This window comes from Mustela putorius, unplaced genomic scaffold (genome assembly GCF_011764305.1).
Source record: "Mustela putorius furo isolate JIRA1106 unplaced genomic scaffold, ASM1176430v1.1 tig00000450_pilon_pilon_pilon, whole genome shotgun sequence".
Classification (NCBI taxonomy): domain Eukaryota; kingdom Metazoa; phylum Chordata; class Mammalia; order Carnivora; family Mustelidae; genus Mustela; species Mustela putorius.
Genome location: NW_025421385.1, coordinates 26,495,407 through 26,519,238, shown reverse-complemented (window position 1 = coordinate 26,519,238; position 23,832 = coordinate 26,495,407). Strand labels below are relative to the sequence as shown.

Genomic DNA, 23,832 nt, shown 5'->3' with positions numbered 1-23,832 from the left:
CAGGACCCTGAGATCTTGACCTGAGTGGAAGGCAGCTGCTTAACCGACTGAGCCACCCAGGCACCCCTGGAGATTATTCTTATATGAAGTTTTTTCTCTCCCCTTCAATAATTTCTTCCTTTCTGCTTTTCAACCTATCATAGTAAAAAATTCTACCTATCATACTAAATGGCAGTGATCTCATGGAAACATTTTTTTTTTTCCTTACCTTAAAATTTCTCATTGTTAGTGTCCAGAAAAGTTCATTTTGCATCCCTAGGGCAAATCTGGGAATAGCACAAAACTAATAAGTATATGTTTTCATTCTCAGTGTTCCTTGTGATCACCAAAATAGATCTAAGCTTCCTCAAAATCCCAATTAAGTATTATGACCATCCCTGATGCTATCTGCATTCATAAGCAGACACTAAAGAAAAACTTAAAACTACTTTTCAAGAGGTTTAGGAAACTCCTTACCTGTACTCTAGGACTTCCCATGTTTCTTCCAGGGCCCTCCTGATTGCATACAGCAGACCCTCCTGATTGCATATAACAGACTTTGAGGGAAAGCACTTGTGAATGCCATACTTGCAGGGGGAAAATATTTGAAAATTGTTTAATTTGGAGGTTTGAGAATTATTTTTCTTAACCAAAGTATCTTAAACGCATAGAGTTTTACAAGGAGAAATCAAATGACTTACGTTTTAAAGTAATTACTTTTTTAAACACTGATGACAGAACCCACAGAAGAGATTACCTCAAAAGTACTTTATTGAGGAAGAGCAACCACCACTAGATGTCAGCACTTAAGAACTATAACCCCGCCAAAGTCTCTAATGTCGGTTGAATTTGTTTTCAAGATTATGATTTATGATAAAAGACACTTGGAAAACATTTGCAATGTTTTCTTGAAGTAGGGAAAATAATCTGTTTATTAAATAATAAACTCTATGGCGACAATTCTAACAAGAATAAAAGTCTCATTTTAAGTAACCATTTTGCAAACCATGGAGGAAAGTTCACCAACCGGTACCTTGCCGAAACAGCTCAAGACAGGATTCTCCCAGGGAGGAGTCCCCACAGGCAACACCCTATCATCTCAAAAACTGAAGAAGTGGACTTTGAATCTATGTATATGGGATTTTCTTCAAATCAGGACAATAAGAAGTTCTTCTTCACAAAACCATACTAGTTGTGGCCCTGCATGGGGACTTCCTATGTTGCTTCTTTTCAACCATCAACTTTCTTCCATTTCTTTCTTTTTTTTTTTTTTAATTTTCTAAGTTTTATTTAAGTAATCTCTACACCTGAGATGGGACTCAAACTCAAGACTCCAAGATCAAGTCTCATGTTCCTCCCACGGAGCCAGCCAGACACCCCAGTTTCTCCTTTTAAATATAAGCCATGTGATCACTAAATATCCTTTGCTTTTCGAGCATATTTAACAAATCAAAATCAGGCCCTTTAAATTACAAACCTTTGTTTGTTCGTTTTGTTTTTTTCCTAGAACAACAACAAAAAAAAGTGTCTCTTTGGCCGTTTCTAAATAGCGAACAAAGTAAGATGTATCGTGATCAAAGAATATGGTGGGATGCCTGGGTGGCTCAGTTGGTTAAGCGTCTGCCTTCAGTTCAGCCGGGATCCTGTTTCTACCTCTCCCTTGCCTGCCACTCCACCTGCTTATGCTCACTCTCTTTCTCTCTGTCTTGGGGAAAAAAAAAAAAAAAAAAAAAAGAGAAAGGAGTATGGCAAAGGTGTGTCCACAGGGTGGGGTCTGTGAGCCTATGGCTGAGAGTAATGCAAGTCTAATTAGCTGCTTAATGAACCATTATAAAGCTGTCTGGGGTTGAGTGAGGAATGTACACACTTGGCTCAGCTGACTGGCATCATTTTGATCACAGCCTGAAAGGAAACAATAGAATCTGTGAGGCCATTAGATACTTTCATAGGTAGCCTCAGAGAGTTCTTCCATATTGAAATTCTGTAATACAGGAGTCTAATTAAATAGCCTCTGTTTCTTGTACCACCTGCACTTAGTTTTAAGGAAGTGAAAACTGTTTTTATTCTTACTTAAAAATTAAAAACAAAACAAAACTAAACTAAAACTAAAGTCCCATTACAGAATTAGCATTTCTATTCACGGTGCCTTATGATGGAGAAATCTCAAAGTACTTTTGTTTATTGAGGTGCCTGGCTGGGTCAGTCTGTAGAGTGTGTGATCAAGTCTTGGGATCATGAGTTGGGGCCCTGTGTTGCGTATAGAGCTTACATTAAACAAAACAAAACAAAACAAAACAAAACAAAACAAAACAAAACACACAAGAGATTTTATTTTTTTGTTCCAGTCAAGATTATATGATGGGTCAGAGATAGGGTTATTTTACATGGTCTTTTCTTACTTTGCTGAGCTCATAATTTCTTTAATCTCTTTGGGAATCAAGGCAATTATGTAAAATTTTGTTCTTCTGAAGTGTGCTCTTCAGCTGTAATACACATCTTCTACTTCATTCTGTTTCTGTTCCAGCATTTTTTGACAGGTCCCATGTGAATGTTTATTACCTGTCAAAAATAGTATGATAGAATGATCTTAATACCTTTCATTATTCATTTGGAGACCCTTTGAATCCTTACCTTAGACACAATGTGGGGTTTCTTTTTGATGTCATTATTTTATAATTAGTTCCCAAGGCCTAAGGGGGCAAGGGATGGGTATAAAAACCAGTGGCTATAGGTGGCCCACAGTATGAGGGCTTTATGTTAACAGTTCAACCATTGTCCACTGATGCCAAATTATGAAAAATACTTTATCTTTCTTATTCAGTGGGATATCCACAGATGTTGGTTTATTCTGTAATTTAAGGGCATGTTACAGAATTTGGTAAGAAATCAGGTTAATGTGACATCTCATGTTTATTAATTCTCTTTCTTTTCTTCCCTTCCTTCCATTTCTTTCTTTCCTGCCTTTTACAGGTCAACTTGTCCTTTTCTCCATCCAATTGGATATTCATCTGCTGCAAATTCAGTTCCCAGTATAGAATCCCCTCTTACCCTTCAGAGCCCCCTCATCCTGATTAAGGAGCTAGATTAGACAAACTTTAAATGTTAGTGGCCACAGATGTATTACAATTTACCCTCTGCAATGGAGAAACGGCTCTAGGAGACTCGGTTTTTGCCTTTCTTACAGCCTTTCAGTCTTGCATTTTCAAAACAGTAGGTACTCTATTACCCTAACTTACCTCTGATAACATTGTATGTCCTCAAGCAGGGAAATGCTTTGTTGATGCCATGGGAAAACTCTCAACTCTGAGAATTCTACTTGTTACATTATGGACCCTATCATGTTCTAATTTTTTTCAATAAACTTGTTTCATTTCCATAATTTTAAGATTAAAGATTTTAGGGACACTTGGGTGGCTCAGCCAGTTAAGCATCTGCCTTCGGCTTGGGTCATGATGCCGGGTCCTGGATTGAGCCCTGCACCGGGCTCCCTGCTTGGTGGGGAGTCTGCTTCGCCCTCCCCTCTGCCTGCCACTCCCTCTTCTTGTGCTCTCTCTGACATATAAATAAATAAGATCTTTTTTTAAAAAAGATACAAGTTTTAAAAAATTAGTCAGCTTCAATTTTGCAGCAAATAAAATTTAGTACCCTGGAAATTTAAATATGAAATGGGTCAACCTGCTCATTTGCTTGCTCTGTCAAATAAATAAAAAAAATAAAAAATAAAATTAGTGCCCTTCCTCAGCCCATGTACTTGCTCTAATGTATTTATCTTCGTTTGGAAAAAATTTCTTTACTGCTACTTCTTTAATCATAATTTTATCTACTTTTTCTACAGACTATTTTCTTATTATTTAGAAGATGAGCATCACTACAGTGAAATGGGTGGTTAGATAAAAACAGTGTTTTATAAATCAATATAGATAACATTTTATAGTCCCGATCCTGCTTATTGGTTGTGTGAAACACAGCCTCAGCTGTCTTGTGTGCCTTATTATCATCCAAACAGCCCTTGGGATTGTCAGACCATCCCCTACATCTCTGCTCAATGTGGGTCTAGGAGGCAATGAGAATTTGCTAGAGCTTCTACCTACTATCAGGACCAGGTCAAGTCCATTTCCTTTGACTAGCCCATGTGGCTCATGCTCTTCTTTTGTAAACACTGCAGGATTCTGTTCCTTGGCAGTGCTTTCTGGACTACTGTTTTCACTATCATCCTGATGTCGGCACATGTCTTTGCATCTCCAGCCACAATATTCTGCTGGTCTTTGTTGTATTGACCCCACAGTGGAAGACAGAGAGATGATAAAGTGTTGTTGCTGTTGTTGTTTTATGATACTCTTTTGGTCTCCAAATATAACTCTTACTACGAAATGATTCTCCATTGTACTGAAATGCTCCCTCCATGAGGGCAGGTACCAAACCATCCATATTTCTAAGATACCTCCTGGCACATAGTAAGTACTCAATCATATTTGTTCAATGAATGGTCTAAGTCCTTCAAGGACTGGCTAGAGAGTACATAAATGACAACATTGACTTTAAACATATCCTCTCTGGTGGGCTTTTTCAGACAAGACAGCATAGACTTCTCTCCCTGTTCCTGCCAAGTACAGCTATAAACCCTGGAAACAATGAAAGAGGCAATCATTGGAGGCCTTTGAAAGGTGAAAAGAGAAAGGCTAGGGACCAAAGACTAGAGGAACAACACAGCGATCAGGTATCCTAATTATCCTCCTCACCCAGAAACAGAAAGCAACCCAGACCCCATGTCTCCTGAACCCTAACATAATGGCAGGAGATGGACCAGGTAGGCTCATTCATCCCCTGGATCAAATAGGAGTCCTGCAAATAACACCAGGCAGGCCAGTGGCACTGTCCAGGGGGACAGAGTAGAAGTTCCTCTGCCAACAGGTGGCTCTGGGGAACTACTCTTCAACCCTGTGAGCTGAAGAATTGCTTTTCTCACCTAGAGGTACAGGTGGCTTGGCTGGGGAAGTGCCTTTTATCCCACAGATAAAAAGCATCAGAGGAGATCAGTCAGAACCCTGATGGTACCAGGGGAGGTAAGCAGACCAAAATAACACAGCAAAGTCTCCAAAAATTAAATCATCAATGGAACCACAGTCTATAAGTAGAATATGATCTGCATGGTAAACCTAAACAGAGTGACTGCCTGCTAAAATAGAAGATGCATATAAGACCTAGAATCACCCAAGTGTTTAGTATATAATAGAAAATCACCTGTCATACCTAGAGCCAGGAATATCACAACTTGAATGAGAAAAGACAATGAAATGATACCAACATCAACATGAATCAGATTTTAGAATTATCTGACATGGATTACAGAGCAGACATCATAAAAATGTTTCAACAAGCAAATGTGAGTTCTTTTGAAACAAAGGAAAATGTAGACTGTTGGAGGCAGGCCCCTGGCCAGGGCGGCCTCCGCCATTAAAAGATGGCGCCTGGCTAGTTGCCAGGTTAGGATTGCCTCGTGAGACTAAGCCGAACGCCCAAAGAGGACGTAAACAGCATTGGTTGCTAGTGAAGTTGTTCATTTAGGTGCACAGCCTGATACGCTCCCTCCTGTACCCTGCTCACTGATTGGTCATGTAAGTGTATATAAGTGTGTAGACTTGCGGAAATAGAGAGAAGAGAGAGAAGATGCATCCGAACCAGGGTGTCTTGTCGTCCTTGCGGGGCGAGGGCGATAAATGGCGCCGGCACCCAGGAACTAAATAAAGGAATCTTGCATGGTAATCTGCAGGAAAGTGGGGAGTAAAAGTACGCGATAAGAAGCAGGGCGGGACGCCTGGGTGGCTCAGTTGGTTAAGCCGCTGCCTTCGGCTCAGGTCATGATCTCAGGGTCCTGGGATCGAGTCCCGCATCAGGCTCCTTGCTTCTCTCTCTGCCTCTGCCTGCTTGTGTTCTCCCACTCTCTCTCTAACAAATAAATAAATAAAATCTTTAAAAAAAAAAAAAAAAAAAAGCAGGGCGGCCTTTGAGCCGGGATTTAGCGAGTCCGCAGTAAGAAGCGGGGCGGCCTTAGAGCGGAATTTAGCGGCGAGTCTTTAACGTCCACGTTTGTTGTCTGTGTGTTCATAATGGGATCTGAAGTATCTAAAGTGTGGTTGGAAGGGTCTTTAGAAGACCTGCTGAAAGCCAATGGAACTCCACTAAAAGCAAAAACTGCTCGGGCCTTTTTGAATACAGTGGAAAAGGTGGCTCCATGGTTCCTAGATGAAGGCTTGCTAAACATACCTCAATGGGACCACTTAGGGGAGGATTTGAAGAAACAATGCTTTAACTCTACGCCTCAAATTTAACATAACAAAAGCACAGGCACGGGACATAGTAGTCTCCTGCAGAAATTGTGTGATCTTACTACCTGCACCGTCCTTGGGGTTTAATCCTAAGGGTTTGTTACCTAATCATATATGGCATATGGATGTCACATATGTTTCAGAATTTGGAAAGTTAAGATATGTTCATGTCTCTGTAGATACCTGCTCTGGAATAATTTTTGCCTCAGTGCATATGGGGGGAAAAATCCAGAGATGTTATCGCCCATTGCCTACAGGCTTTCGCAGCATGGGGAAAGCCACGCCAATTAAAGACAGATAATGGTCCAGGCTACACCTCACAACCCTTTAAACCCTTCCTACAACAACTTGACATTCACTTGATACATGGAATACCCTATAACTCACAAGGACAGAGTGTTGTGGAGCGCGCACATCTTACAATAAAAAATGCACTTTATAAACAAAAAGGGGGAATAGGGGGCCCCTTCAGGTCCCCTAAAGATAAGCTCAACACCATTCTCTTTATTTTGTATTTTTTAACGTTGGACAAAATGGGTAAATCAGCTGCAGACAGACATGCAAGTGATGCTGCCGTTTCCCCTAAGCCTTTAGTACTTTGGATGGACATCCTCACAGGAAAGTGGAATGGACCAGATCCAGTGTTAGTATGGAGTAGGGGGTCTGTATGTGTTTTTCCACAGGAAAAGGAGGCTCCAATTTGGATCCCAGAGCGGCTGGTGCGTGCAGCCTTGCCTCCGAACACCAGTCATGATGCTGAAGATGCTGATGATAACTCTGGGGATGCTACACCTCCTGTGGCAGACTCAAGGCAGAGAGCTGTGAGCAGTGGTTAAAGCATGGCCATATCCTTTACCAGTGACTAACTCTTCTCTCATATTCCCTCCTCTCCCTTTGATGCATTGCAGGTCTGTAACTTGCTAGGAGCATGTACTGATATCTCATCAGTGTCCATGTCCATGGTGGCAAATTCCTCAACTGTTCTTATAAACAAAATGACTCTAGTACCTTTGAGACAACAGTTAATGTGTCTTGTCCCAACCAATAATATTACTTATCAGCCCACTCCCATATGCGTCTGGCCACCGTTCCCTTTCCTCGTAACAAATGCTAGCGAGCTGTATGATACATTGAATTGCACTAAGAATTGCTATCTTTCCCAGTGCTGGAATGTCACGGCCTTCAAGCTGGCTGTGATTGTGCGTATCCCTACCCATGTTCCTATCCCAGTTTCCATTCCAGAGGACAAGTTACCGGTGGTGCTATCCAGAAAGAAGAGAGATTTTGGTATCACAGCTGCCGTTGTGACAGCATTGGCTATATCTACAGCAGCTGCCACGGCAGCAGCCGTCTCGCTTGCTCCAACTATACCCACTGCGGAAGCTGTGAACACCCTTGCAGAAGGAACGGCGGCTGCCCTTCAAACATAGATCAATGCACATCTGCAAGCAGAAATCCTGATAGTCAACCAGAGAGTGGATTTGGTTCAAGAACAAGTGGACATATGGGGGGCCCTATTGGGACTGGGATGTATAGCACCCTTCCTGGCAATTTGTGTAACTCCCATAGCCTATACTAATGTGAGTGACTTACAGAATGTCTCCCGACAGCTCTCCCAATACTTGCGGGGGAATTAGTCCGCAGAATTCCAAAACTATACTCAGCACCTCCTACTAGGCATAACAAGGATAAATAACACCAGAGTTGAGCTTGCAACCCTCCCAGAGATAATCAAAACATTGCAAGATGTGTTAACCTTTACAAAACAGTGGGCTAGCGTAATTGGTCTGATGATAATCCTCGTAGTGGGCTTGATTCTGCTAGTAAGGAAACTGCAAATTTGGAGGCGACAGCAACCTAGGCAACAGCAAGCCATGGTGCAGGCCTTGTTAGCCATCGAGGCTGGAACATCCCCCCAAGTGTGGCTAAGTATGCTGGATCGGTAGTCAATGATGGGTAAGATTGGTGGGGGAAATATACCAACCTAAGACAGGACGCAGATCATTGATATCCGCCGTCTGATGACGGGTAAGGATATTCCCCGCCACTGACCACCTAAGACAGGCACGATCCCTGCCATAAAAGAAAAAAGGGGGAGATGTCGGAGGCAGGCCCCTGGCCAAGGCGGCCTCCGCCATTAAAAGATGGTGCCTGGCTAGTTGCCAGGTTAGGATTGCCTCGTGAGACTAAGCACAAAGAGGAAGTAAACAGCATTGGTTGCTAGCGAAGTTGTTCGTTTAGGTGCACAGCCTGATTCGCTCCCTCCTGTACCCTGCTCGCTGATTGGTCATGTAAGCATAAATAAGTGTGTAGACTTGCGGAAATAGAGAGAAGAGAGAGAAGATGCATTTGAACCAGGGCATCTTGTCGTCCTTGCTGGGCGAGGGCGATAGTAGACAATCTCAGTAAAGAAACAGATGTTAAAAAAAATGGAAAATAGAAAGCTGAAAGAAATATAATAACCAACACCAATAAATCATTAGATAGGCTCAATTGTACAATGCAGATGACAGGACAGAATCAGTGAACTTGAGAACAGATAAATAGAATTCACCAAATCTGAATAACAGAAAAAAAATATAGACTTTATGAAAAGAATACCCTTTCCCTGATGATCAAAAAGAACCTCTTTTGTTATACGGTGAATTGTTTCCCATCCTGATGTATTAAACCCCACTCCTGTCCAGCTGGGTGGATTTCATCTCCCTTCTTTGTCCTAATTTCATTATCACAGGGATGTAGCTATCAATCCCAAAGCTTCCTCCAAGGGCTCCTGGGACTCTAAGCAAAAGGGAAATTTTGTAACCTGCTTCAAGGTTCACTTTGGGTAGCTTAACAACTAATGTCACTTTCTGAATCCTTCCATCTCCCATCTAACGTATTTCTAATCATTCCTGATGAGATAGCACTGGGCTGCCCCATCAGGACTCAGAAGCACAGTCTCCTAGCTAGAATCTATGACAATCCTTTGAACTTAAGAAATTAGCTCTATAAATTTGAAAAGTAAATGCTTATATCTAAATATGTAAACTTTTATTGAGATATTATAAATTAGTTAGCTACTCATTATACAAAGTGAAAAAATATACAAAAAGCGGTATAAAAGAAACTTTTTTTTTTTTTACAAGTCCTATCCCTTTCAGAGTAAATCTTAACCTTTCTCAACGACTCCTTAATCTGTGGTTTTCTTTGTTATCCTTAAGAAAAACATAAATCATCTTTTCCCCTAAGATTTTTAATTAATTTACTTAAGAGAGGGAGAGAGCAAAAGCAGGGGGAGCAGCAGCAGGAGAAGCAGGCTCCCCACTGAGCAGGAAGCCCAGTGTGGGGCTCTATCTCAGGACCCTGGGATCATGACCTGAGCTGAAGGCGTACTCTTAACCAACTGAGCCCTTCAGTCACCCCAGAAAAATATAAATCTTCTACTTAACAGTATTTTGAAACTGTTCACAGTTACGCCTGCTGATTCAATTTGTGTGTTCTACTTTGGGAAACATTTTGACATCTAAAGCCTTACTTTAGCTGTTTCAAATGCTCTGTAACTAGGTTTTCAGAGCTTAGGGGAAGTCTGTTGTTAACTAATTAGCTCTGGCTAATTGCTTGCATATTCTAATTGCCCTAGCTATCTATCCCTGAATCCACCATAATCTCCGAGACCTGAATTCTTGGCACTTCTCTCACTTGTCAGATTTGGCTTCATTCCGTTCTGAAGCTTGCCGGCTAAACCCACTCCTTCCTGGTTCTCTTTAGACTGGAGAATAACAGAGGAAAACACGGACTCAACTGACAAATCACGGAATGCGGCTCCTGCCACGTCTTTCTCCCCAAATTCATAACTTCATACGGTTATTAAAAAATAAATTTCAACATGTGCTTACAGTATTCCAGGCAAGGTAATGGTCTGTTGAGAAAAGGGAGCCGACAGCAGCCACACCGAAGCATTGCCCCAGTCAAGCCGCTCTTCCCATCTGATCCCAGGACCCTGAGATCATGACTGGAACGAACCGAAGGCAGAGGCTTAACCCACTGAGCCACCCAGGTGCCCCAGGAATTTAAATTTCTATTAAGCTCTTCAGGAGATTTTGATGTGAGTGATTTATAAAACACCCTTTGAGAAACATGAAGTAAATAAATAACCTTAGAATCCTCCTCTGAAGAGGCACTTGGGTGGCTCAGTCAGTTAAGTTTTTAATTCTTGATTGCAGTTCAGGCCGTGATCTCTGGGTCACATTATTCAGCCTTGTATCAGGCTCCAAGTTCAGTGTGGAGTTTGGTTGTTCTTTCCCTCTGCTCCTCTTTTCTCTCTCTTTCTCCAAATAAATAAATAAATAAATAAATAAAATCTTAAAAAAAAAAAAAAGAATCGTCTTCTGGAAATGAAAATGATTATGAGCATAATCATTTATATGCTTTTTTATCATTTATATTTTTATCATTTATATCATTTTTATGAGATATAAGATATAAATACTTAAGAGTCTGGTATTTAGTAAAGACTCAACACATGTTAATTCTTCACCCCAAATCCCTTATTTTATTTTTGTATTTTTATTTTTTTAAAGATTTTATTTATTTATTTGACAGAGAGAGATCACAAGCAGGCAGAGAGAGAGAGTGAGGAGGAAGCAGGCTCCCCACCGAGTAGAGAGCCCGATGTGGGACTTGATCCCAGGACCCTGAGATCATGACCCCAACCGAAGGCAGAGGCTCAACCCACTGAGCCACCCAGGTGCCCGAATCCCTTCTTATTTTAGAAATTGCTTCCCACTATACAAAAAGGACAGGTGTTGAATTACAATATAATTTCTCTCTACTCAATCACATCACAATAAATGTATTCTGGTGTTCCATTAGGTTTATTTCTGAATAACTTTACTGACTGTTTAAGACTGGTCTACCATCTACTCCAGTTTTACATCCGTTATACTATGTTCTAATACATGAAATCAAGATAGCTGTTATAATTTTTTAATTCTGTCCCGTAATTTGAGCCAACTTGTTTGTCACTATCTTAAATACCAAATACCACTTGTACTTTAACACTATCTTTCCATGATTGATCTGTAAGGTTAAAAGCACAGCAGTTTTAGTTATTAAAGTAGGACTAATGGAAGAAATGACTCCAGGCAGATCACTGATTGGGAATTCCTTATCATCAACTCTATCCCCAACATGGGACTTAAACTCATGACGCTGAGTTGGAGAGTTGCATGCTCGACCAACTAAGCCAGTCAGCTGACCCAACTCTATAGTGATTTTTCTATGTTATTTTATTTTATTATTTATTTATTTTTAATAATAAATGTAGCAGCTTAAAACTTCAAACACTAATTATTTCTCATGTATCTTTGGGTTGGCTAGGTGATTCTCACTGGGAGAGAGCGCAAATTATTTATTTAATAAAATAAATAATAAATAAATTTTATTCATTAAAATATTATTTATTTTTATTTTATTATTATTATATTATTATTAGACAGAGAGAGAGAAAGGAGTGTGAAGAGGGAGGAAATGGCGGGGGGTGAGGGAGAGAGAGACTCCCAAGCAGGCTCCATGCTCAGACGCCTTAACCACAAGAGCCACCCAGGTGCCCCCAGTCAGTAATAATTTTGGATAAAAAAAATGGGCATGGGTCACCTGGGTGGCTCAGTGGGTTAAGCCTCTGCCTTCTGCTCGGGTCATGATCTCAGGGTCCTGGGATCGAGCCCCACATCGGGCACTCTGCTCAGCAGGGAGCCTGCTTACCCCTCTCTCTCTGCCTGCCTCTCTGCCTACTTGTGATCTCTCTGTCAAATAAATAAATAAAATCTTTAAAAAAAAAGATTAAAAAAACCAAAAGGGTTTATACCTATTTTTTAAAAAATTGATGTGGATCTAAGCAATTCTCTGCAGAAAGATATTCATTTCTAAATTTTCTTCGAAGATTTTATTTATTTCTTTATGTAGAGAGAAAGAGCACACTGGTGAGCAGGGGGAGGGACAGAGAGGGAGAGAGAGAACCTCAAACAGACGCCATGCTGACCTTGGAGTTTGACATGATACTTGATCCCATGACCTGAGATCACCACTTAAGCTAAAACCAAGAGTCAGACACTCAGCCAACTGAGCCACTCAGGTGCCCAAAAAGATACTCATTTTTCAGTGAAGAAGCAAAATCATCTACTTATAATAATGATACCTTAGGGATTTTAATTGCTCCCCCTCCAAAAGATGTTGCAGTTTTAACCTCCAATACCTGCAAATGTGACCTTACTTGGAAAAAGTCTTCACAGATGATCAAGTTAAGATGAGGTCATTAGGATGGGCTCTAGCAAACAAATACAATAGTATTCTTTCCTATTCTTAAAACTCTATTTTAAAAATTATTTGAGGGGTTGGGAAGTGTCTGCGGCGGCTCAAGTCATGATCCCAGGGTCCTGGACTGAGCTCCACATTGGGCTCCCTGCTCAGTGGGGAGCCTGATTCTCCCTCACCTTCTGCCTTTCTCCTAGCTAGTTCTCTCTCTCTCTCAAATAAATAAATAAAAATCTTAAAAAATAAATATTGTTTTAGAACAGGTGAGTAAATATGCAAAATACCTCATTTTCAGTATTATAATGCTCAATACTTACCATTCATAAGCAAAAGGACATGATATATAGGATTTACTTTCATATACTCCAGTCATTTATTTTTTTAAGACTTTATTTTTAAGCAATCTCCTCACTCAATGTGGGGCTCGAATTCAAAACCTGGAGAATAACGGTTGCATGCTCCACCAACTGAGTCAGCCAGGTTGGAGGGGAGGGATGAGACATAAGACACCGCAACTGCATTTGTATTTTCTAAATAGCTTGTTAATTATTTGCTTGATAATGTAATCAGGGACCATTCTTCGGCACCAATTAAAAAACAACAATTTTCTGGGGCCCTTGGCCAATTCAGTCACTAGAGCATATGACTCTTGATCTCAGAGTTGTGAGTTTGAGCCCCACATTGCGTATAGAGATTACTTAAAAATAAAATCTTTAGGGGCACCTGGGTGGCTCAGTCATTAAGTATCTGTCTTTGGCTCAGGTCATGATCCTGGGGTCCTGGGACCGAGCCCCACATTGGGCTTCCTGCTTGGTAGGAAGCCTGCTTCTCCCTCTCCCACTCCCCCTGATTGTGTTCCCTCCCTCACTGCGTCTCTCTCTGTCAAATAAATAAATGAAATCTTAAAAAAAAAAATAAAATCTTTAGAAATAAGTATTTTAAAAAACACATTTTTCCCTGAAACTAATACAATGCTGTATATTAATTATACTTCAATAAAAAAATAAAAATAAGAAACAATATTTCTTTCATACCCATCATGTGCCAGGCAATGTTGCAAACACTGGAAATACTAAGAATAGTAAGATAGAGCCTGTTCTCTCAGAGAGTAATTATCGGACACAACTGTAAGAGTAAAGTAACTTATCACCATGGCCCCAGTTAGCAAAATACATTTTTAGGGGTACCTGGGTTGCTCAGTCAGTTAAGTGTCTGCCTTCGGCTCAGGTCATGGTACCGAGGTCCTGGGATGGAGTCCTGCACTGGGCTCCTTGCTCCACAGAGAGCCTTCTTCTCCCTCTCCCTGCTGCTCCCCCTGCTTGTGCTCTCTTTCTCTCTGCCAAATAAATAAAATCTTTAAAAAAATGGTTTTTGAGAGAAATTGCCAAGAGCCATATACAAATAATAAATTCATTTGCCTTTAACTTTCTCTTGTAGCTTTTCATCCACTCCTAACCACACTTAGATATTCTTCAGCTAGTGCTTAGTCTATCAAAGTTCATTATCTCCCCTTCCTAGCACCTGATATGAAATTATGCATTAAATATTATAACTCCTATTTTTCATTTTTGTGACAGCAGCATGATGCCATGACAGTAATTAATTTGAAATAAAAAAGGAAAAATATCTCTTGATTTGTCTGGAATAATGACTTTCTAGATTATGTTTTAATTTTTATATTCTGTTTGCAGTTCTTCTCAGGACTTCACATAGGTATTACATAAATATACCCAAAGTCTAATAAGGCACCTAAAAGACATATTTATTAAATGAAAATAAAGCCCACTCTGTAAGTGCATCATTTGCAAGCCCTACTCATAAATAAAAAATTACTATAATGCTTTTAAGCCCAAGTATATATTTCAGATGGAAATATACAATTAAGTGTTGTTTTTCATTTCTAGTGATCAATGTCTGCAGCCTTTTCCACTAAATTATATTTGGAATCATAGTGTAAAACATATGGCATTATAACAAATGCAATTGACTGATACAATGGTTATAAGTAACAACTGCATCTAAGAGAATCCTCTGTACTACTCTGTACTAGTCAGTGAGTAATGTAAGAAATACTTTATGTATTTGCCAGTGAAAAAGCATCTTTAAAGCCAGGCACATTCTACACAGGCTCAATAGAAAGTCGGGCAGCCATCTAGGGAATTTGCCAAAAGTAGCCAGTCCAGAATATTCTTAGGGGGGTCACAATGGACTTTTGCTTCTGATCAGTTTGTCTACACTTATTTCATCCCCAGGTCAAAAACATTTTTCCTAGTCTCTGGTTAATCCCTGAGAGATGAACTGGTTTCCTCATCCCAGCTCAGGAACTGGAAGGGAGAATGTGGTCATCATCCCATAGTAATGCTTTGGAGATTTGCTTTTTAGTTACAGGTTACCAGCTAACTGGCCTTTATTAGTCATGTTAAAAGGTTTTCACTTTTAATTTGTTTTATACCATATGTGCTTATTTTTTTAAAAAACATCTGGCTTTTAGTTTGCAGAAATGTTTAACCCCTTTAATCAGTTCCACTTAATACAGATCTTCCTGTATTTACACTGGGATTATGACCTGATAAACAATTCCAAGTTGAAAATATCGTAATTTGAAAATGAAGTTAATACAGCCAACCTACAAAAGTCATTGCTTAGCCCAGACTACCTTAAACGTGCTCAGAATACTTACATTGGCCTACAGTTGGGCAAAATTATGTAACGCAAAGTCTATTTTATAACAAAGTATTGAATATCTCATGTACTTTATTCAAATTGAAAGTGAAAAAGTGAAGTACTCAAAGTGAAAAACGCAGCGGCTGTACAGTTACAGAATGGTTATAAGTGAATCACTTGGCTGACAGGGAGGTGGCAGGTGGGGTGGGCTGCAAATTGGTGCTGTTGCCCCACCATCAGGAGAGAGAGTCTGCAGCATAATCCTAGCCCTGGAAAAGATAAAAACTCAGAATTTCGAAGAACGGTTTCTACTGAATGCCTATTGCTTTCGCACCATCTTTAAGTCGAAAAATGGTTAAGTCATGTAAGTCAGGAACTGTCTGTAGTCTGTATTGGATCAGTCCAGATCACACATCACAGATCACAACCACTGTCAGACAGTGGTTCACCAGGACTATTTGCTCTGAGAGTAGAAAGAGAAACTTTGATGACAAAGAACTGCGAAGTCATGAAATAGAAAACAGGAGGAGAGAAGGCAATGATACTTGGAAAAATATACCAAAATTCAACGGTTAGGTATCCACAGATCTTTTGGTACTTTGTGAGATAATTAATGTTTGTATTCAATTTGAGGCTGAGTAATTACTGTTAACCGAAGTGCAATATGGAACACAGCTGATAGTAGGTTCCCCAAGCTTCTGACACTTAGTGGATTCTGAGATATGTACCATTATTACTTGGAAGTGCCGAGTTGGCCGTTCACTATTGCACGGTACCTCCAGAGCGTTTGTTAAGCGGAAGACGGCCGGGGCTGAGGATGCGATTTGATACCTTCTTACGGTTTCGCTCCCGCCTCCCTCCAGGCGCACCCCAGGGACCTCCGCCTAAGGCTCTCCCAGGATCAGGCCCAGCGCGCTGTGGGATCAGAGTGACAGGCCCGGACACTCGAAGCCTTCACTGGAGCAGCCGGCGGCGACGACCCGGCGCGTCCACACCCCGCGCGGGAACGCGCCCTTCCAACAGCAGGAGGCGGCGCGCCTCCCCCGGAGCCGGCGGGGAAAGCTCTGCCACCGCCGAGCACACCAACCCAGCCCGAGAATGAATGGAAAGTTCAATCTCGCGCGCTCGGCGCGGGCAGCCAATGACGCGGCCGGGAGCGGCGGCGGGCAGGTGTGCGCGTGCCGCCGCCTGACGCAGGCTCGAGCCGAGCAGCCCGCCGCCGCCGCCGCGTCCGCGGCCCCCCTCCGCCCCCCGGCCCGGCCCCCTCCTCCCCGCGCCCAGCCACCCGCCGGGCTGCGGCGGCGGAGCGGCGGCGACAGCAGATTCCGCGCCCGGCAGCCGCGCGCCGCCCTCGCTCCCCGGCCCCTCCGCACCGCGTCTTCCCCTCCCGCTCACAATGTGCTGACCCTCCCGGCCCCGCCGCGCGCATCCCGGGTCTCCGGCCGCCGCGCTCCCTCAGGAAGTGACAGACTCCAGGCCCCTTCCTCCGCCCCGTCCCCCCGGACTGAACGCCACACACGTACTCACACCCTCTCTCCCGCTCCCACCCGGGCTAGCGACACGACCATGAGGCCCCGGAGGTAAGCAGCGCGCCCCGAAGCCGGGCGAGTGCGAGTGGGGCCGGGTGTGCGCGCGGGTGCGGACGCCGCTCGCGGCCCCGGGTCTGGCACGTGAGCAACGTCGAGGGGAGCTCGGTGCCGGGGAGCAGGAAGAAAGGAGGAGGCGCGAGCGCCCGGGAGGGGAAAGGACAGGGCAAGGTGGGGAAGTGACAGGTCTCGCAGCAAGTTGTCGTGCGGGAACCGGAGCCGCGTCCTTCCTTCTCCGGCCCTGATTTATTGCCCCCGTGTTACCACTGAGATGCGGGCGGTCGATGTACTTCCGGGTTCACACCTTTCTCTCCCCGCTCTGTGCGGCTGGGTCGGCGCTCGCTGTCGGCGCTGCGTCTCCAGCGCGGCCGCCCAGTCTCTGCGCCGCGGTCGCCGCCCGCCGCTCGGAGCCGGCTGGAAGCGGGAGGGCCGGGGCAGGGAGGGGGCGCGGGCGACTCGGGGTCGCGATGGTGCGGCGCCGGCTGGGGTCCCGGCGGCCGGTTCCCGCGGCTGGTACCGGCGCCTCGGACACGCGGGGCCGCACCAGCAGAGGGCGTCCGCACCTGCCCTTCGCGCACTTCGCCAGCGGTGCTGCTTTGTAACAGGCAGGCGTCGGGGATCCTTTTTGCTTCGGTAGTGGTGGTGTAAATTAATGAATTAAAACTAAGGATTTGAGGAAAACGGAGAAAAACCCACTTGGATTTAGGTTGCGTTTGAAAAGGAAAAAAAAAAAACCCGATGCATTCGCAGGAGCATTAACCGACCACTGACTGGAACATCGGAAGCGGTGCATTAGGAAGATTTGTACTGCAAAACTTTTTTTTTTTTTTTAATTGCACGTTGGTAAATATTGAGTGTTTTCGAGTCACATCTTACAGTATGTATTTAGTGTCCTCATTGCGGAAATTTCTTAAATGTAAGTAATAGTCCGCCATTTTGAATTGTTTCATGTAACACAGACTGAAATCTTAGGTTCCTGTGTTTCTTTGAGTTCCTTCTGTTCTTTCTGTGGATTTGTTTTCATCCCATACGTTTTTAAGGTTACCAGGTATGATTACCGTTCATAGAACTAAATTCTCCACTGAAGATTTTTTATCTACAGCTGTTAATGCAATTATATTACTGTTTTATTGTTTTTATTTCTTAGTCGCAAATATTGTGGAAGTTAAAATTATACACGGCAACTCATGTTAGAATGAATTTAAAACATTTTACAATATCGGTGGATTTTTGTGATTTTTACTCTGATCAAAAAAAATCCTCATATTTCCTTTTTGTCCAGATGATTATCATAGTTAGCTAGGTGACATGTAAAAATGCTTTCTGAAACGCATTGGTTGGTATAGCAAAATTTTAAGTCCAACAGTAAGTTATGAAACATCACAATTTAACTTAATAAAAGATTTCAGGGGAACTTTAAAATATAAAATTACATTCTTGGAAATTTATGCCAGTTTATGTGATTTTCAAAATACAAATTTGTGATGAAATTTATGCCATTTTTTTCTGCTATGGATATGCACATATGTGAGAGGAGTTATACTGTAAGTTAACAACAGAACGCGTAATAATCAGTATTCCACTGAGATTAATAATTAGACATTTGTCCATTTGGGGGTGAATTCTTTCTTCCCAAATTATTTATCTCTGACTGTATAAAATAGGACAATACATCATGCCTAAATTTACTGAACATTTTCAGGAATCAAACTCATACAGGCCTCTTTCTAGTACTTGGTAGGGAGGGGAAGATACTACAAATGAATAAAATGCTTTATTTGACTTTTCTGTTTTGCAAATGGGATCATCTGATCATTGCTTGATAATAAAATGTTAAGAATTTAAGTGTCTGGATCAATTTGTAATGCATATTGGTTATAAGAACCGTTTATAGGTGCTTCTCTGCCAACAGATCTGGAACCAAATGATTTGAGGATCAGTTCTCATTAATCCTTGTCCAGTTGCAGTATCTTATTATCTGTCTATGCCAAACTTCTTTCAGAAACAACGAAAAATTTGTTGTGAAATTAATCAGGATTTAAATTTAAAAATCTTTGATAAGGGGGAAATACACTAGACTTTGTAAGTGAAACAAATTGAGTGTTAATATGGTAGTGGTCAAAGTCAGTCTTCAGAATGATTTAAAGTGTGTTGCACATGTAAATTCCAAAAAACACCAGGATTTTTGTAAATAAAGTGGTTTAAAGTTTTTTTAATCCTATTTACTCTGAAGAAAAAGATTAAGCGGATCTTACCTCTCTGATAGTTTGATACTGTTTGCTATCTGATCATGTATAATTTTTTTTGGTGTTTGTAACACCTTGCTATTATAATTTATAAACTATGAATAAAGGAAAACTAAGTTTTAAAATAAAACATACATGCCAAACAGTCCTCGGGTTTAGGACTGATGTCTCTTTAAAATAATTAAAGTGCTATTCATAAATACCAGTTTTGGGGACAATATTAGAAGGCTCCAGTCAGAAAATGACCTATAAACATTTATCTTAATTCATAGCTGAGCTGATTTTAAATAATTTAAAAATTATTCATAGATGAAACAATTTAGAAGTAATTGATTATGAAAGGGCCATTACAAATTTTTGTCAGCCAAAGAGTTTTCTTATTTGATAATTTCTAGTGGAATCTTAATTCCTTTTAAAGTTCTGTAAGTCTACAAATTTCCAGTTTTAATGTTTAAATGCTTAGAACCTGTACCTAATTTTCTTTCCTTTTAAAGGAACTGTATTATCTTTTTAAATAAGTACTGTTTTTGATGAGCCACAAGAAAAAAAGATTTTGTAGCTTGCCACTCAGAACAATGAAAATTTCTTATTAAAAAACTAAGATTGATTCATGTGAACATATATAGGAATATATGAAATATAGACTCACATTGGTTTGCCCACTGTGTGCATGTATACTGTTGTAGTTCTCTGACACAGTGACTCTATAAAGTCGCTGACCATAGTGCTGAACCAAGACAGCCATATTGGTCACTGCTAAATCTGACTGAAAACTGTACACAGAAATTGTATAGAGGTTCAATTACATCATCACTGTAGGAAATATATACATTACATTTCATACATATTTTTATGTATTCTTTTTACCCAGCTGTATTGAAATGAACCAGAAATTGTGATAGAGAAGTTTTATTTCTTAAGTATATTAATTTATTGTATAAAATTGATTTTGAATAATGTCAGTAAAATCAATGGGATCAATGCTAGAGTTTTTTCCTTTCTTCGAAAGCTGTCACTTAGATGAAGACAAGGTTTTAAAACCAATTTAAGCAACAAATGAGTTCTCGAAAACTACACTTTTAGTTGATACCACTGTAAGTTTGAGTAAGAACTTGATATTTGTGTTTTTATTCTGGTTTATATTCTGGCACTATCAAAATAAACATGACAACTTGTGATTATTGACATTAATAAAGTTAGAAATCACTCAACTAAATTCTACTTAGAAACAAAAATATAAGCAATTTCTAAAGAGAAAAATATAAATTTTGAAATTATAATGATCTTGATTTAGCACTTTGAGGAAATTTTCTATTGTCTGAAGCAGGATAAACACCAGGCTGTTATTGCTTACAATATTATTGAGATTTATACTCTGTGAAATGAACACTAGTGTGAAACCATTGTAGAAATTACCTGAAAAGGAATGTTGTGATACATTTAATATTTTTGTAAAAAGTACTATTTTAGGCCTAGAACTTTGACATTATTTTCTTAAAAATAGAATGGGTTGATATGCAGGATCATCAAATTAAGGGTCAAAGGTGACAAACCAGGACAAAGGGCATGCAGCTCATTTTCAAGCAATCAGTTTCTAGTTTTTTCATGGCTGAACAAAAGCTTAATTATATAGAAAAAAGGACTTAGTGTTAAATGACCAGTTCTAATTGTGGAAAAACATGTTTTAAATTTGCTGCATATTTCAAATCACTGTTTGTTATTTGGGAATTCAAGAACCAAAATGCTACTTTTATATTTTTCAAACAATTGTTTTATGTAACATTTTTTTCAGATTCTTCAAAAATATTTCAGCTAAAATATTCTATGCTGTACAGACTAAAAAGAGATTTTACTTTTTCTGTAGTTTTAAATTTTTTTGAAAAAAATCTGTAAATTGTTTTATCTTTTTGCATTGTTCTCTTAGTATATAATCTTCTCTGCTATTTAAAATCCTATTATTTTTATTTAGTATTACATTTATTACACCATTAGATCACTGGCAGTGAGGTAAGGGTGAGCAACCTCTAAAACATTTCTTGATCTTTGTTAAATGTTTATTGAAAGTATTTCAAATGCACTGAAAGTTCTCATTTAGTCATTAATCTTTTGTGATATAAATTTTTAACCATTAATATTGTATATTAAAACTTAAAATGTATTATCAAATAAAATTGTTTTGTTAATACTGTAATTTTGGAAGTGTTTAGGTTTATTTAGAGGCATTTTTGTTTACCATATCAAGAAGCTACTCTAAAGTTTTCATCTTACAGATATGGTGGGCCTTCAAATGTATGTGATTAGCTTCATAAGACAGGAATTTTGCCATTATTTTGATTCTTTAATCTAAAACCATTATTGTTTTTTACTCAGTGTAACCCCAAGAGTGACTCAACTATGAGCTTTATTATAAAACTATTCTTTCTTACAGTGAAAAATACAGTTTTCATTAGCAAAACTGGCAGCTGTGCCTTAATTATGCTACAACATTCACATTCAAGTTAAAGAATTATTTACCAATTAACGTTTAACATAGTGCCTTTAAACGGTCTTGACAGTTTGCCAGTTGAATTAAGTTATTTATTGAAGTTTTTTATTTTCCAGAATAAAATTTTTTTACTATAGTATTTGAAGAGGTTGCTAGAGCTGCTCATATTTTATGTGAAACCAATAAAACTGCAGTTTATAAAATGGTTGTGAAAGTTAAATTCATCTCTGTATTTCAGCTGTATTATAGATATTAGCCTCTAAGGTTAAGTGTTTACATAATATATTATAAATAGTAAAAAGTAATATAATTTACTTCATAAGTATAAAAATGCAATTTTAAAATGTTTTCTTAAAGTAATAAAAATTCATTCTTCAAGATAATGTTCTAAGCATTTTAAGAAATGGGAATTTTCCTGTGTTAACATTCCAATAACAATGGTTTTTCAAATGTGTAAAGTCATCTGGAAATATTTGTTTTACCTTAGTTTGAAGTAGGTAATTTTCTTTGATTTTTCTGTATCTGTGTGTAGATGAGAATACAGCATTTTCAGTTTTATCTAAAATTACAGTAGGATATTCAATGAAATTACAAAATGATATATCCTGATTTTACTTAGGCAACATTTGAACTTATCTATTGACTCAATTTGCAAAAAAATAATTACAGTGAAGGGTTTTAATACATATTAGCATTCCTTTAGAGAACAGAGTAAGAAAACATTTTCATAAAGCATACACATTGACTTTAATATTGAACTTCTATATCTAATATTTTATTTCAAATGTGTATATGTTACATTTAAGTTGCAATAAACATAAAAGTATTGTGCTTTAGGCTTTACTGTGGTGTTTATGTAGAATGTTTGCTATATGATCTTAAATAGTCATTTTTTAAAAGCTTTCCTCCCAAGTATTCTAAGAAGGAAGAGTCACGTTGCTGCCTATTTTGCTTTCCAAAGAATTTATTTAGTTCATTGATAATTGAGATATATTGTAAATAGGCTAATTTTTGTTATAAGCCATAAAATGAATATTTTATTTAGTAAACTATAATGTACTTTGCATTTACATATACTGATAATAAGAGAAACAAAATTTGTTATTTTAGATATCTTTTTAAATGTAGAGAAATTATAGTGATGAGAATAATGAAATAATTTTCCTTTTACTATAGTGAATATTTTTTATTGTTAAATTGTTTTTTGGCAACTTAAAGTAACTTCTTTTAAGAAGTAAAAACTAACATGATGTAAATTGAATTGAAATAAAGTTCTGAGTAATATGTAGTAGCATTTTTTATTTATTACTACTCAATTCTTTGGGCTTAAGAACTTGGCAATTTTAAAATAAGTTAGAGCATATAGTAAAGAATAGTTTTCTTTCACATTGAATAGTTAACAATAATGGATTAATAACAATATGTAAAGTACTTGAGAAGAATGTTGTTACATATTTTAATAGAAGGAAATGTGAAATCTAAGAATGTAGTAAATGGTGATTATAAGTTAAGCAATTTTATAATAGTATATGTATATATAAAGTAAAATTATTGAAATCACTTCATATGTGTATATTTCACATTAGCAATTGTCAAGTGATTAATTGCCTATCACATTCTCTTTTATGAAAAGATGGTTTTAAGAAAATTTTGTATACAAGTCCATTTAATTCATAAAAGCAATCCTAGAAATAGTCTGCTGGAGTTCAGAAATTTATTAAGTCATTGGTTCATTAAAAAATATGTATTGAACACTAAAGAATGTTGGGATTACAATGATGAGCTAAATATACACAGTTCCCTCAGCCCTTTACCATTACAGAGCATAGCGTCAAGTTGGGACAGGGAACATTTTCATGGGCTATTATGGCCAATTACAGTACAGTATTATATGGGAGAGGCATTGTACTCAGTATGGAACAATAACAAAAAGACATCTAAGTGGACATTTAAATGATTAAGAGATTATTCTAGTGAAGGAGCAGAGAAGGGTATTTTAGGATATCACAGTTTCAATTAGATTTTTGTTTTCTAAAATTTACCAAAAACTTATTATTAAATGAAAATACCCATGTATGAAATTACAAAAAGCTGTTTTTGGAATTTTCATGCATTTAAAGGCTTATTTTTTATTCTTTATTATTCATGTCAAAATGTAGTCACCCATAGTAAAGATAGGAACAGTTAACATTTGTCTCATTCCTAAAATCGTTGTTCAGTAAACACTGGATGGTCAGATTTTAATATCCATC

General features: G+C 39.0%; 1 protein-coding gene across 4 annotated transcripts in view; it reads left to right on the top strand.

Annotated features, from left to right (window-relative positions):
• The first annotated feature begins 16,502 nt into the window (after positions 1 to 16,502).
• The window catches only part of LIN28B (lin-28 homolog B), a 138,354-nt gene continuing 131,024 nt past the window's right edge, over positions 16,503 to 23,832 (top strand). For 2 of the 4 annotated variants that reach the window (XM_045080262.1, XM_045080264.1), the window contains exon 1: positions 16,503 to 16,843. The gene's annotated coding sequence lies outside the window, so the exon portion shown is untranslated. Of the gene's footprint in view, positions 17,766 to 23,832 lie in introns of all 4 variants that reach the window. The other 2 variants (XM_004753422.3, XM_004753424.3) reach the window with 1 other exon arrangement.